The following is a 7,544-nucleotide window of genomic DNA, read 5'->3' as shown; positions in this document are numbered from 1 at the left end:
GCACGGGACAACATTTCTATACCTCATGAAATAAATAAGGAGGATAATAAACAAATTTAATAAGTACCACTAACAGGCTAATAATAATTCTACTTTGGAGCAAAAGTTTCAATACTTTATCTTCTACAATTACAAAGGAAAGACGAAAATACATGTTTTCCGTTACGCACGGGACAGCAAAACATGACATGAAAAAACTTCGAATTTTGCCTACCAGAATAAAACATTAATTGAAACAAAATTGTCAAATTTTTGCCAAAGGTCCCCTTCATATTTTTTGCTATTATTCATAGAATTACAGATTTAGAATTTAGTTTGAAAATTATTTGAAAATTGGGTCATGTGAACAGCATTGAGCATGGTGTAGAGCATATAAAGTTTATGTGGTCAAAACCTAGTAAATATATTTTACAAAAAGATTTTAAATGTCTCAGTATATAGTTACATTATTTCTTAATAGAAAAACATAAACATCATAGTTTCAAATTAATTTTGAAAATTTACTGACAATGGACCACTTGCCAGAGAATCGCCCTATTAAGAAATTAGCATTTTGTCTATCTGGTTTTTATTTATTTAGTTTCTAATAATAATATAGCACTAAAAGTGTTTTAGAGTTGGCAACATCTGTAGAGAGAGAGAGAGAGAGAGAGAGAGAGAGCGAGAGAGAGAGACTGCAGCGAAGAAGCATGTGCTTTTGCTGCCTTGTGCTCTTGCGCATAAGAGATTTGTAGGCGATTTTTTTCCGCTCGTCTAGTTTACAAACATGTTATAACAGTTATCAAAGAACGCGATACAGTACTTCCGTCCTGTACACACCAGACAGAAAACAAAAGTGGTAAAGAGGCAGCTATTTCATCATAAAGAAATAAGTCCACTTGTTGCAGTGTTGTTGTTTTCGTGTTCGGGAGAATTGCAAGACAATTTTCCGGGAACTTCGCAGCTCATCACGAGGAGATGGAACAAGTTACGACAATGCTTCTAGGCCTAGCATTTTCTTTTCCCCCGGTGTTACTCTTCTCATCTGTCAGTTTGTAAATCGTGTGTGTACTTTGAGTTAATTCTCGTTCATAATTATGACACAAAGGAATCTTCTGCCTTGATGTGCCGATCTTGCAGCAAGTCCCCAAGGTAAGTAAGTGCATTCATTTTTTTTTTTTTTTGTGTATGTCCAGATGGAGGAGGAGAAAGGATGCAATATCTGAAGCTAGGAACATGAAACCTGGCAAATAAACGTTTCACTAAAAATAGCTGAACACGTGTTTTTCGTTTTTCAAAATTCTGCCCATAAAGGGGGAGAAGAAAACAATATCTTTAATGTTCAAATTTCCCATCGCTTAAGCTGGAGGTGTGCAAAGGGGGAGGGGCAAGGTGGCACAGTGGTAGAGAGCGCTTACCTCTGCTGGTAGGGGTCTCTGGTTCGATCCACGGCCAAATAAGTTTATGATGGATAACATCGTGTCCGTGAGTTTTCTTTTGTACTCTCGTTTCCTTCCGCACTATCATTCCACCAATTGTTCCATCATCATTCACTTACCTTAATCATCCATAATCCCTCAGCCTAAAGGGCATAACGAGGGACATTAAATTGAAATATTTAATTTCATTTGTAGGTGTGCAATTCAGTGTTTGTCTAAAATAAAAATAAAGGAATATACAGTACGTTTCAATGTTTTCGAAAATTTCGCTCGTAAGAGGTGCAGAGAGAGCAGGCCCGTATCCAGGGGGTCTAGGGGGTCCGGCCCCCTCCCTAAATTTTTGCTGGCCCCCTAAAAGTTTCACAGTAGGCTTGCAAATGAACTATAACACGGTGATGAACTATCATATGGTTGGATCGCCCCCCCCTAAATTCAGCCGTCCCCCCTATATTTTTAGGCTGGCTACGGGCCTGAGGGAGAGGTTAGTTTCTATAATAGCTAGGTGTTAAAAATCCCATACCATAGGTGTCGACAGTATTCAGTGGCGTGTGGTACAGTTGCAGATCAGGGAACAAGTCATGAATAGTAACACACTCAAGGGCGCTGATCCTGGGGGGGGGTATTTATGAGTGTACAATATTTGCCATAATTTGAGTGCATTTTGTTTTTTATATATACACCTTCTGCATCTGAATGGGCCCCCCAAATTTACACAGAAATCGGCGCCCTTGATCACACCTTTCGACATTGTTAATCATTAGGTAATATTATGGGTACCATGTGTTAACATGGGAAACATCATGTTCATAGATTTCCACGAGGCTCTCCCGTTTCCTCCCACGTTATCATTCCACGAGTTCTTTCATACTCATCCGTCTTCTTTAGCCTAAATGATAAAATCGTGGGACGTTAAAGACTTCCATTTCATTTTTACACATGATTAGCTAATACTGATTTCCAATGATTGAATCATGGAAATTATTTTTTCGGCTGTAACAGTGCTCAAAGTAGTTATGCCTGTTACTTGCATGAAGTAGTATTGCAAGAAAGGGAGAACTGAAAATTCCATGCCTTATTTCGTTAAACCTTTCCTCTACCACAGAGCTGCTTAGGTCATTTTGATTTCTGATTGAGTTGAGTTGATTTTTAGTTTAGCGTCCCTTTCAGCAGCGAGGCTATATGAAACTTGGACCTACTGATTAACGTGGAATCCGAACCACATGAGCTCCCGCTGGGAATCGAACCCGGGTCTCCCACGCCAAAGGTGCGTACCATTTTGATTTCTGTTCGAAGTTCTAGCAAACGTAATTCAACAAATAGTTTGCAACTTTCTAATCATAGCATAAAATCAAATCCAGCAGTTGAATGTAGTTACTTGCCTTCAGCCTGTTACTTGTTCATTGACTTCTTACCCTCTCTGTGCTTTTTATATTCCAATCCCTACTTTGCTCAAGAAAACGTCTGGCGCTAGTTTCTGTCTTTTTTCTGTTTGTTTTTACATTTTCGTTAATTTTAACTATCTCATAGCGATGTTAACAATATCCTTATGTAATAGAATGTCTTTACGCAGTACTTGGGTAGAAAGTACCCCGCGGTGGGCGCGAGCCACCAACCTTTTGATTATCTCCTCCGTGCTCTTCTGACTTAGGCACGGAGGAGATAAAGAAAACGTCGCTTGTAGAGGGATAAATCGTTGAGATCCTCTTAATTTGGCTAATCAGAGTGGTCCTGTAACCGTGTATATTCGACAATAACCATTTGAAATGAGATAAAATGCATTCGCCATGAAATTTTATAACAAAATGACGCTCATCTATGTACTTTATTTCGTAGTTCTTCCATATTGACTTTCAAATGATCGGCAACAGTTGCCGCCTAAATTCATACAACTATACGCACTCATCTCAATATTTTACACTTTATGATGTAGAGGCAGGGATTACTCTTGAGCTCTGGAGCTCACTTTAGGAACAATTTGTCAGGAAAAAATAATATAGGCCTATAATAATAACCGCATGCACATGACTGGCGATAGTTCGTATTGGCGAGAAGCGGGAAGCACTCGAACAGTTTGCTCACATGAGATAACTGTAACACCAAAGACATCACCTTCCAAGTATATCAAAAGTAACTAATAATTGTCAGTGAGAATTTTGCTTTTGGAGGTTATTATTTCAATGAGCAATGTGTAGTATATTTGACATGTTTGCCAAGTAACAAATAACGCAACATTTTCTGCTGTAATCGGACACGAAAATAATTTTGTAAACTTAGGAACTGTCTGACAGTAGTTACATCAGTGCAGTGCTACCACTGTTGATGTTATATTTTAGCTCAGCGAACGTTACGGAGTTTTTGCAGTCATTCAGCTGTCATTCGTCACGGCTTAAGCAAGGGTTAGGTACGTGCGCTGCGTCCACGTAAATACACATAACGGCTTAAGCACGGGTTATACACATGTGTGCATCTACGCTAATGCACATGTGCACATGCACGGCTTAAGCACGGGTTATGTACGTGTGCTACATACACACAAATGCACATGTGCACATAACGGCTTAAGCACGGGTTATATAAATGCGTGCATCACCCACGCAAATGCACATGTGCACATGCACGGATTATGTATGTGTGCTTCATCCACGCAAATTCACATGTACGGTTTAAGCACGGGTTATGTATGTGTGCATCATCCACACAAATGCAACATGTGCGGCTTATGCATGGATAGTGCACATGTCCCGTACACGTACGTGCACTATCCATGCGTACGTCAGGCCCATAACTTAGAGGTTATTATTATTTTTTTTTAAGGAAAATAATTAACTTGTCTGATATGAACTTGGAATGTCTAACACATCATATATTTTTATTCTCTATTATTACCAGGTTTCTAAGTACAGTGTTGTCAACTATGTGTGTGTAATTGTTTAAGTTACCATTTTTTTTATTTATGGCAGTAATTATGATTTATTTATTTTATTTGTTTATATAGAAAACTTATCATACAGATCAATATCAACTTAGTACAGGGTAGTTTGTGTGCAAAGGCGGCTTCTGATCGCATTTCGGTGGTGGTACGGTAGAGTGGGGTGGAATGGGAAAGAATGGGGTACACTTCAGTATTCTAATGAATTCAGAGTTAACCTTTTATATTTTCCATTCCGATTATCCTTGGAATGGCGAAACACTTTTACATTTTGTTTCCGCGGAAAGATAGATAATGTGAGGGACCTTCATTGCGCACTATAGGGGATGTCACCAGAGAAGGAGTTGCCAACTTAACAAAATTACAGTTTTTCTATTATAACACAACGTCAGGTTTTTGCACCTGTGGAATACACATGCAAAACGTAAGCAAACAATCGACCACTTGTCTGTCAGTTTAACAAACTAACACCACCATAGCATCATGAATATTACAAGGTATTAACTGCAACAGACATACAACCGCGTCCGTTTGTTCCATTTGCATTATCAAATAAAATGTTCAAGTCACTGTCTTCTGCATAGTGATGTGAGGCGGAAAATTTTCCATTTCGGAAAATTTTCAGGAAAATTTTCCGCTATATTTTTCCGGAAAATTTTCCGTTCTAAAAAAAATATCAGTAATCAAGTAACAATTCCTCAGCAATTATGAAATTGATTGAATTCATGTATAGAAATGTTAAAAACTATATATGAATTCAATCAATTTTATGAATACTGACGAATTGTTACTTGATCACTGTTGTTAAGAACTGAAAATTTTCCGGAAAAATATGGAAGACATCTCACATCTCGACTAAACAACGATGTAGGAATAAGTGGAGTATGTTTTTATGAATCGGAAAATTTTCCGGGAAATTTACCGTACTCAAATCTGCATCAAAACATGTCCACTTCGTTATCTTTGAGCTCACTACCTTCTATGTCAGATTCATTAAAAAGTTCTTTCTCAATTGAACTTTGGCGAAGAGCAAGGTGACCAGACGTCCTGTTTTAGCCGGGACATGTTTTAGCCGGGACAGTCAGTCCTTTTTTTCAATCATTGTCCCGTTTTCTTCTGATTCTCAAACGGGACGCCTAAATGTCCCGTTTCTAAGCAAAAATGACCCAGGTGTCCCGTAATTATTATTCAAAATATAAACAGTCAATACAAACTCTACACTCTTCCGTACCAACACTCATTGGAAAGGTTCATTTAAGTGGAACTCTAATAAAGTATTTCCAGACAACTGCTGGGTAGAAGTATTTTTCCATTTCTGTTCTTACAACGTACCGTACTCAAATCTTCTAAAACTTGTGAAGTTCCTTCTCTGTTTACCCGGGACTAATGCTCCAACTGAACGTGTATTTTGGCACATGAATGCTTTGTGGACAAGTGATAAAAACCCAACTATTTACAGATACTTTGGAAGCTGTGCTGAGCAGTAAGATTAATTTTGATCAGTCTTGTACCAATTTCTACAAATTGTTAAGTGCAAACAAACAAAGAACTTTTAAAGAAGATCCATTCATCCTAAAAATGCCGTGAAAATTACGCTATAGATGATGTAGTGAAAGTAATGATATAGTAGAGAATAACAGATATTCAATAATGAGGTAAGTATTTTATTAGTAGTTAAAAGTAGTCTTGAGTAGTACGTAAGTTAGAACGCTGTGTTATCACTCTTACTTGTGTATTTTGTAAATTGAAAACACTGCTGAGTCCCAAAATGCAATCTGGAAATCAGATATTTACCCCACTCCCCGTCGCTGATTCGTATGTGTCCCGTTTTTGCAAGTAAGAATTCTGGTCACCTTGGTGAAGAGCACGATTTGCCATTGTTCCAATGCTGCTGCAGATTCCCACATACAATCACGGAATAACAAACTGACAATTTCCTATCAAATATGCGTCTTCAGCAGCAGCTTATAAATTCTACGATTGAAGATACTTGATAACATTAGAGTTGCAGCAGCATAGTTCTTTCCCATCACATATACTGTATAAGGAGAGGCATTCAAAACTGTTTTTCGAAATATCTCGAAAACTGATTTAAAAAAAAAAAAAGAAAAGTTGTTCGTCTCGAAGGGTGGGGTGGGGGCATCCACACTTGACCCCTGCCTCACTCCCCGGGGACGGGAGGGGGTCAACTTTGAAATCTTAAATAGGAACCCCCATCTTTTATTACAGATTCAGATTCTCCGGGAAAAATACGTAATTTTTGTATTGTACATTTTTTCGTTGCGTGATAGATGGCGGTGTAATCGACAAAAATCAAAATCGGTTACTAACAGTTGAAAAACGAGGCATTTAAAATTTTTTTGGGGGATTATCTGGGAAAACTACAAATCGGATTTTTAAAAAGTTGTAACAAAAGTTGTTCGTCTCAAGGGGGGGGGGACATGCAATGGTACCACACTCGACCCCTTGCCCCTCCCCCAGGGGCTGGAGGGGGATCAAATTTGAAATCTTAAATAGGAACCCCATTTTTAATTGCAGATTCGGATTTTCCGGGAAAAACTACGTAAGTTTTAGTGAACATTTTGTTCGTTGCGTGATAGAATGGCACTGTAATCAACAAAAATCAAAATGAGTAAACACCGCTAACAAATGATAAGAAAATATTCGAAATGGTAACTATTTTCTGCGATACATTTTTTTACCATTCAAATTACCGTCTGTAAAGAACTGCTATCATGCGTCGCAGTCCGTAGTTAGACTCTCGCTGTAGGTGTAACACAACTATGAATTTTTCCAACTGCTGTCCATTTCCCAACATCTGTGACAAATTACACCAAAGTGTGGACAAAGTCATGTATTATATTCTGGAGAATCAAGTGTTTTTGCTGTAAAACACGAGTTTATCGTTACAGATTTTAGAATAACTACTATTCTAATCTTCTGAGATGGCGCTGGGGGATCAGCAATGGTGTTATTTGATAGCATTTGCAAAGATATCAAAACTATCTATTTAATTTTCCTAATCTGATGTGTATTTCTTGATATACTATTTTTTCAACTGTTGGTAACCCACTTTGATTTTTGTCGATTATAGCGCCATCTATCACAACGAACAAAATGTTCAATACAAAAGTTACATAGTTTTACCCGGAAAATCAGAATCTTAAAAAAAAAAAAAAAACTTCCTATTTAAGATT

The 7,544-nt window shown here is 37.8% G+C and overlaps 1 protein-coding gene across 1 annotated transcript in view; it reads left to right on the top strand.

Moving 5' to 3' along the window:
- Positions 1-688: 688 nt before the first annotated feature.
- LOC145681144 (toll-like receptor 2) overlaps positions 689-7,544 on the top strand; it is a 66,371-nt gene continuing 59,515 nt past the window's right edge. Inside the window, exon 1 of the mRNA XM_081752580.1 lies at positions 689-1,131. The gene's annotated coding sequence lies outside the window, so the exon portion shown is untranslated. The remainder of the gene's footprint in view (positions 1,132-7,544) is intronic.

Source organism: Thermobia domestica, chromosome 3 (genome assembly GCF_964235325.1).
Source record: "Thermobia domestica chromosome 3, izTheDome1.hap1.1, whole genome shotgun sequence".
NCBI lineage: Eukaryota > Metazoa > Arthropoda > Insecta > Zygentoma > Lepismatidae > Thermobia > Thermobia domestica.
The sequence above is the reverse complement of the archived record's forward strand: the minus strand, read 5'-3'. Positions and strand labels throughout refer to the sequence as shown.